Genomic DNA, 7272 nt, shown 5'->3' with positions numbered 1-7272 from the left:
ACCGGGCCGGGGCGCCCTGCACGCCCGGCCTCCCTGCGCCTTCGCCGCTGCAAGCCCAGCCAGCCCCGAAGTTTGGGGGCGAAGGCGAAGGCGTTTCCTCGGCGCCTTTAGCAGCTTCCGAGCTCCGAGAGGGCAGGGGCGACTCTGAAGGCCCGGCGTCCCGACCTCACCTCCACCCCAGCTCCTCTGCAGAGTCGGGGCGCCGTCCCTGGATCCCGCGTCCTCCCCTCAGCACGCGCCCTCCCCTCCCTCCCTGGGGTTGGGGTGAGGGACACGCGCGCTTGGGGTTTTGCATAACAGGGTGCAGCCGTTGGAGAGCAGAGGGAGGCTAGGAGTGAGCAGCGAGCTGACTCTTCGGGTGCCAGGAGGAGCGAAGTTGCCTGGTCCCCAGGACAGAGGGGACCCCCAGCGAGAACGCCCGGTACCGGGCCGCAACTAGAGGGCGCGCGGGGACGCGGCGGGGAGGCGCGGGTTGCGCACGGCGCTCGGATTCCAACCCCTCACCCCGGCCTGGGCGATTCCCCCGCGCTGCCCTCGGCCGCCCCTTCTCTACGCAGTTCTGCAAACCCGGCTCTGAAAGCCCCGGTTCTGCGCGCTCTGCACTCCCGGACCCCAGATTTTCAATCCCTGAATTTCCCTCTCAGCGTGCCACGTCCCGGGGGAAGGAAGGGAGCGAGGGGGAAATGACAGATAACCGTGAGCGCCTAGGCCAAGGAAGTCCTCGCGGCTCTTCCAGAGATAAATAGCCTTTGCTGAAACTCCCCGTAATTTAAGAAGAGTCTACACAAAGCGCGGGATCAGGGAGTCGTCTTGGGGAGGAACGTACAAAAGTCAGTTGTGCTGGCCAAAGACAGTTTGAAATTCTATCCTGCACCCAGCCCTTGTTCTGAATTTCTGAACCTGAGCTGCTGATGTTATTTCAGGTTAGCAACAGCTCTGGGAAGCGGGAGGGGTGGGGGCCAATCCCGGGATCCACGTCCTGACTTCAGTCTTAAGGACAACCCCTTTAGCCTACAGGACGATCATGACCCCAAGTCAAAGCCCTTCCGTTTGCTCTATGGATTTCCATTTGTTCAGAGGTATAAGCACTTTGTTGACTTGGTTTTATTTTTCCATACCAATATTGGCGAGGCTTTATTTCATTTATTAAATATATGGTGGGCATCAGACACTGTGCTAGGCAGAACCGGTGACCCTTAGGGAAGTTTTAAGAAACATTTTGTTTTGTTGGAAACAAAATGAGTGCGTAACAATACTTAATGTATTTTAAGTACACGCATTACTTCTCCAACTGGTTATAATAGCTTCTTTAGAACTCATCTGAACTGTCCCTTCAATGACGCTTTAAAGACCGAATTGTGCAAATTATGGAGTACTAGGTACAGTGCAGCTGATCCTCAGCTCAATACTAGGAGTTCTGGCCTTTTGAATACAGTATTTGAAAATTGTAACCCTTAATAGGTCATCCTGCTGGGAGTTCTGGTGAGTGTTCATGTAGAACATATTCTGACTACACATTCATTCCTATTTGGCATGCCTACATTTTTTAAGTACTTTTGTTTGCTTTTTCCAGAATTTCCAAAGGCCAGAATCTCAGTGTGGGCCATGAGGCAGCACATTTTTCAATTTTAAAATATTGAATTACATGCAAACCTCAAAAGGGAAAAGAAAAGAAACAGCAGTGCTTGTTCTGATCTTTGCTTTAAAAGTGACTGAATCAATTTATTTTTTAGCTGTTGATTTTTAAAGTAACCCTTTCACCAGGAAGGACGGGGAATGTCAAGAAGCCGAGCCCATTAGGTTTGTATTTTTTCAATCTGAAAATGTATGCAAAACAGCACATTTTAAAACGCAGACCTATGACCATATATGTAAATGGAATATTTAATAAATGCAAAGCCCCTTTAAAATAGTAACCAATAGTCTGACATGTCACATAATAAAATCAAATGCAGGTTTGTGTTCATCCTTCTTGCTTCCTTAATGTCCAGTGAATTGTACTGAAGTCTTATAATACTGAAGACATACTATTAGCCCCGAGAAGTGGATGGGACTTCCTACCACTGACATTTATTCATTATTTTTTTCTCAAAGTATGCTGTGATGCTGAAACAGCCATTTCTTCTGATTTGGATACTGAGTGTAAAGAATCTGGAAATAGGTTATTAGAAATGCTGAATCTGGAAATAGGTTATTAGAAATACTGAAATAATCAATAAAGAGGTTGCTGTCGGCTATAAGACTTAATTCCTTTACTAGTGAGTGTTTTTTTTTTTTCTAGTCCTCCAAAATACTTTAAAAACAACCATGCACATGAGTATATATAACACGGAAATACTGCCTTCCTTCAATGTTTAAAATCTAATGCTGGACAATGGGAAATAGCTTTTTAGGAGCTGTTATTTCCAGCATAAGTTTTATACTTGATTCAGGAACAGCCCAAATGATGCTGCTGGTGAAATACTTCTGAGTCAAAATCGGGTCTGACTGTTGACCTCCTGAGCCGAAGTGTGTAGAGGGGCAGGCCTGGGTCACCACCCCGATCACAGAAGAAGGAGAGGGGTCCACGGGAAGGAGCCCTTGTGGAGAAGAGGAGGAGCGTGTGAGAAGCTCCGTGGGGGTCCTGTGGGCTGAAGTTCTCCAGGGCAGAAGACCAAGCAGCTTGCTGCATGCCAAGTGCAGAAGCTGTGATTCTGCATCAGAAAAACCTGCAGAAAATTAAAGGATGAACTTGTTCACTGTTAATCTACACAACAGAGTTCTTTCAACCCCCCCCCCCTTTTTTTTTTCAGGGAGAAAGGAAACCCCAGAAGAGATACATGAAATATTTTAAAGGTCTGGGTATGCACTGTGGGAATGCTGAATGAAAAAGGTAGGGAAGAAAAACAACATCAGGCATTGGGAATCATTTATTCATTCATTTGTTCAGCAAGTGTTTACTGCGCACTTACTAGCTCCCAGCACTAATCAATCCTTGGGGATACAGACCCTTCCAAATAAAGCTGACACTGTGTTCAATAAAATTAATGTTTGCCATCACTGCCGTTGCTAGAGGAGAGAAAAGAGGAATCCATGATTTATTGCTAGGTGCTAACTCTTCACTTTCCCTCAGGACTAGGCTGTCCCTTTGGCCAGTGGAATCGGAGAGATTCCAAAAGGTGTTTTATCCATTGATTTACTCAAATTCAGGTCATAAAAGCTATGCAAATTTATCCACTTTTACCACTGGCAAAGAAAATTAATATTCTCAAGCACCTACTCATCGGCTAGGGGAATCAGAAATAGCGCCTTAAATACACACAATAGTATCCCATTGCTGGTATAATCAGCTTCTGACAGATGAGGAAACTGAAGCCCAGAGCATTAGATTTCTTATTCAGCACATACAGTGACTTGGTAGAAAGTGCAGAGCTTGAATCTAAATCAGTTTTCTCCCAAGTCTGTCTTCTTCCAGCAAAAGAATTGGCCAGACTGAGCCGGTAGCTAGCGAAGTGTTATATAAGTATAAGATACATTCTGTTAACCACTAGTTCTTAGATTATTTCAAAAATATCAGTTTTTATATGGTGAAACACGAGAAAGGATGATCATTTTGTTATTTTTAGAGAAATTTTTTCTAAGTATCCTCCTATTTTTTCACTTGAATGAATGTAACATCCATTGTCTGGTAATAATGATAATATTTGTATTTGTGGACGTCTTTCATGGTGCGGTTCCTGCCCCAGGTTCTCTGCCTATTGAGTGGATTTGGATTCTCAAGCTAACGCCTCTCATCCAGGCTGTGCGTGTTAGTCTACCGTGTTAAAGCCTGAGTTTCCTCTAATTAGGCACCTTTCCAGAAGAACGCAATGCAGTGAGAACACCATCTGAATGATTTCCCGCTATCTACTCATTGTGCCTTTTGTGCAACCCCATAAGATTTACAAACTAAATTTTCTCTATAATCACTTTCTGTAGCTCTCAGAATAGTTCAACCTTATGTGAATGTCAAAGCGCAACCTTGAGACAGAAGGAATTTTAGCACTTTAATTTGCAAGCTCTAGAAAAATACCAATGAATCTTTGGAACTTGGGCAATTGCTGTTGATACAGGAAGATTCTCTCCCTGACCTTGATTGGTAGAGCAGGCAGTGACATCACAGTTTTGAGCAAACAAATGCTGAGCTCCTGGCCTGAAGGCTTAGTGTCTTGTCAATTACAGTTCTATTACATTTCTGCCCTGAGTGCAGCCCTTAGTGAAAGTGACTTTGCAGGTTGGCTCTTTTCCCTGTAGCTGAGCCTTAGCCTAGCACATCGCTACATTTGTGCTTCCAAACCCACTGTTCCTTTTTACCAGCCACCTGAGGCTAAAAATTTTCTGTCATCCTAGCAATATATTAGGGTGGATTCTGCAATTCACAAAACACTTCCACACACATTCTCCCACTTTGGTTCTCACAGCATTGCTACAAAGGCGAGGCCGGTGTTTTCTTTGATTTGCAAGTGGAGACCAAACGCACCTAAGATTCTGAGAGCTGCCATGATGGTCCCAGGGTAAGACAGCCAGAGTGCAGGAGCCGCTGTTCATCTCAGCAAAGAAATCAGCAGAGGCTCCACACTCAGCTGCCCGCGCCTCCTCTAAAAACTTCCAGGATCTGCTCAAACATATAAATAATGTCATTATCAAGCATTACGTGCTGAAAGAGAAACATTCAACTCTCCATTTTCCCCGAGGCCTCTTAAAGTAACCTTTCCTTCTCCTGCCACCTTTTATTCCTGGCAAGACGGCCCGATGTGCCATCTGTGCCTGACGGAACTGGGTTTAATCTCCTGCTTTCAGTCTCTGGGCTATTTCAGGTTGACGTTCAAAAGCTGCTCTGCTGTCCAGCTATTGGTCTTGTGGACAGTGGAAGTGAGTGAATTATGCTAAAAAAAATGCTAGCTTCGCTGAATTTTAAGGAGTTATTCACAGGAACAGAATATTTGGAGCCTTCATTCTGCTGGGCATATGTATCTGATGCTGGATGTCGATTTTTTTTTACAGTAACTTAAAGAGATTCTCTGTTTTTCTTCCCTTAAATATTCATCTTTAGCCCTCTGTCACCATGAATTTAACACGTGTGAGGGATATTCCACATCCCTGCCGCCACATGATGGACACTGCTGATCCTATATCCAGCTGCATCTTTAGCATCTTGGCCTCCACCCGGGGTGTTAACCAGATTATTTTTCTATCACTCTTGCCCATGCTGAATATGCTGAATACTGTATCTCTAAACTGGCTAGCCCACTCTCACAGCCTGAGTCTCTATTATCGGCAGCCACAGCATGCATACGTTTATTGGGTTTCCAGTCCTTAGGGAATCCTCTCTCTCTGCCCTTCCTTGAGGAAGAAAATCTCTGGATTTCCCCTCTTCTGTTACATCTCCTGAAATACTCATCTTTGAATGTCTATTCGGAGTGGCTACAGAAAGCTTTCCCACCACAGTAACATGCCCCTGCCTGCTTTGCATTCTGGCACACGACAATGTGATTATTTTATGCATGCTTGCCTAGTGTCTTCGGCTGGGCTCAGTCCCACTGCATCTCTTGCTGCAGTTTCTATAAGCATAGCAGCTCACGAGCTGTTCTAAAATGGGCAGCCTCTTTCTTTCCAAATCCTGGCCTGTTTGTTTCAGATGTGCCTTTTTACACTAATCTCTTGGTGAAAGCAATATGAACTATTTCTAAGCTGCCAGTATTCAGACAGTTCTGTAACGTAGCAGATTTCTATTTCAACAGAATCCTTTTCTATATACAAACAGAGGAGCTGTTGAGAATGAAGGCTTGGATGCTATAGGTGCACAGCAAGCAGACTGGGTTTTCTATAAATAGCATGACTCTTCCCAGAGACAAACTCAAGACAAGGAAGGAAGCGCAGGACTGGGGGTACCTGCTCTTACCCTCGATACCCCAGGATGGCACAACACATCTTTTCTTTCCAATTTAATCTGTAAGATGACAAACTTGTTTCGCTGTTCTTTAAAAATAACTATTCTCTTTTGCTTATTTTTTTTTCAGACTACTGTAAAGATGATAAAGGCCATGCAAAGTCTATTCTGTTTACCGGGATAATTATGGTCCTGGTAGGAGTCCAATATATGACTTTGTTTTCTTTCTACACAAAGTTGCTTAGGAACTAAGGAGCCATTTACCAGCTGTGATTTACCCAGGAGAAAGTGTGACTGAAAACATCGCAAGCGCAAGAGGCTTTCCCTGTAGCAGATTTTCACAAGGAGCCTGCTTTATCCCTACTCTGAACTAGGGATAAACTTGCACTGAGCCTTGGGAGAGAACCACATCAAAACCCTGCCAAGTTTTCCTTAGGATTCTCACTTTAGAGGAGCAAAGGAGGCCCAAGGAGGTCAAGCAACTCTCCGAAGGTCAGAGACAAAACCCTTCACAGTGGAGTGTTTCCACGGAGCCTGGAACCGCAGGGCTGATGATGTGTCCCACAGTGCTGCCCGCAGCAGGGAGCAAGAGAACGCACCTGGTGGGCCAGCTTGCTGCTGGAAGGAAGAGGACCCAGCAGAGCCCGACTTTACTTAAGTAGACAGTTGGACTGACCAGGCACCAGCCATGCTTACTCACCAAAAGGGAGTGACAAAATAGTCCTTTAATTGTCCATTGTATTTTTTTACTGAATGATTCTTATACAAATGACACTGTCCTGGGCATCCTTAGAAAAATGCTAAGGAATATTAAGTTTGTCTTCTAGGAGCTTTCCATATAAGTGGAGACAGAAGTTATACTGGCTGAACTGAATAGCACCCAACCATGAAATTCTGTTTCTTAGTGTAATTAGGGGACCATAGGAGATGCTTAGTATTTACTTAAAAGTTAATAGCTGTAAACTTGGGGGAGGGGTGTGCACCTGTAATCCCAGTTAAAGCAGGATGATTGTGCACTTGAGACCAGACTGGGATACTTAGCAAGTCTCAGGTCAGCCTGGACTATGTAGTGAAACCCTGTCTTGGCAAAGAAAAAAGGGGAAGGGGAAGGGAAAGGAAGGGAAGGGAGGGAAAGGAACTGGAGGGGAGGGGAAGGGAAGGGAGGGGGAAATGAATTGTTATGTACTCATTCCCAAGCCTGAAATTACATTCTGCCAGGATGGTTGTGTGTGTGATTTGATTGCCTGAAGTTTACATAGGCAGGTTTAGGAAGCTAAGACTTGAATTGACTTGTAGAGTGAATTTTAAAAAATTGTTGTAACTTTTAGTTTTTAACTATTCACCAGGAAGATAGCAGTGTTACA

At 44.7% G+C, this 7272-nt stretch overlaps 1 long non-coding RNA gene across 1 annotated transcript in view; it reads right to left on the bottom strand.

Moving 5' to 3' along the window:
* LOC102027039 overlaps nucleotides 1-414 on the bottom strand; it is a 6481-nt gene extending 6067 nt beyond the window's left edge. The window contains exon 1 of the long non-coding RNA XR_259311.2: nucleotides 171-414. This is a non-coding gene — a long non-coding RNA (uncharacterized LOC102027039). The remainder of the gene's footprint in view (nucleotides 1-170) is intronic.
* Between the last annotated feature and the right edge of the window lie 6858 nt (nucleotides 415-7272).

This window comes from Chinchilla lanigera, unplaced genomic scaffold (assembly GCF_000276665.1).
Source record: "Chinchilla lanigera isolate Chin_1 unplaced genomic scaffold, ChiLan1.0 scaffold00003, whole genome shotgun sequence".
NCBI lineage: Eukaryota > Metazoa > Chordata > Mammalia > Rodentia > Chinchillidae > Chinchilla > Chinchilla lanigera.
This window is presented reverse-complemented; position numbering and strand designations above follow the sequence as displayed.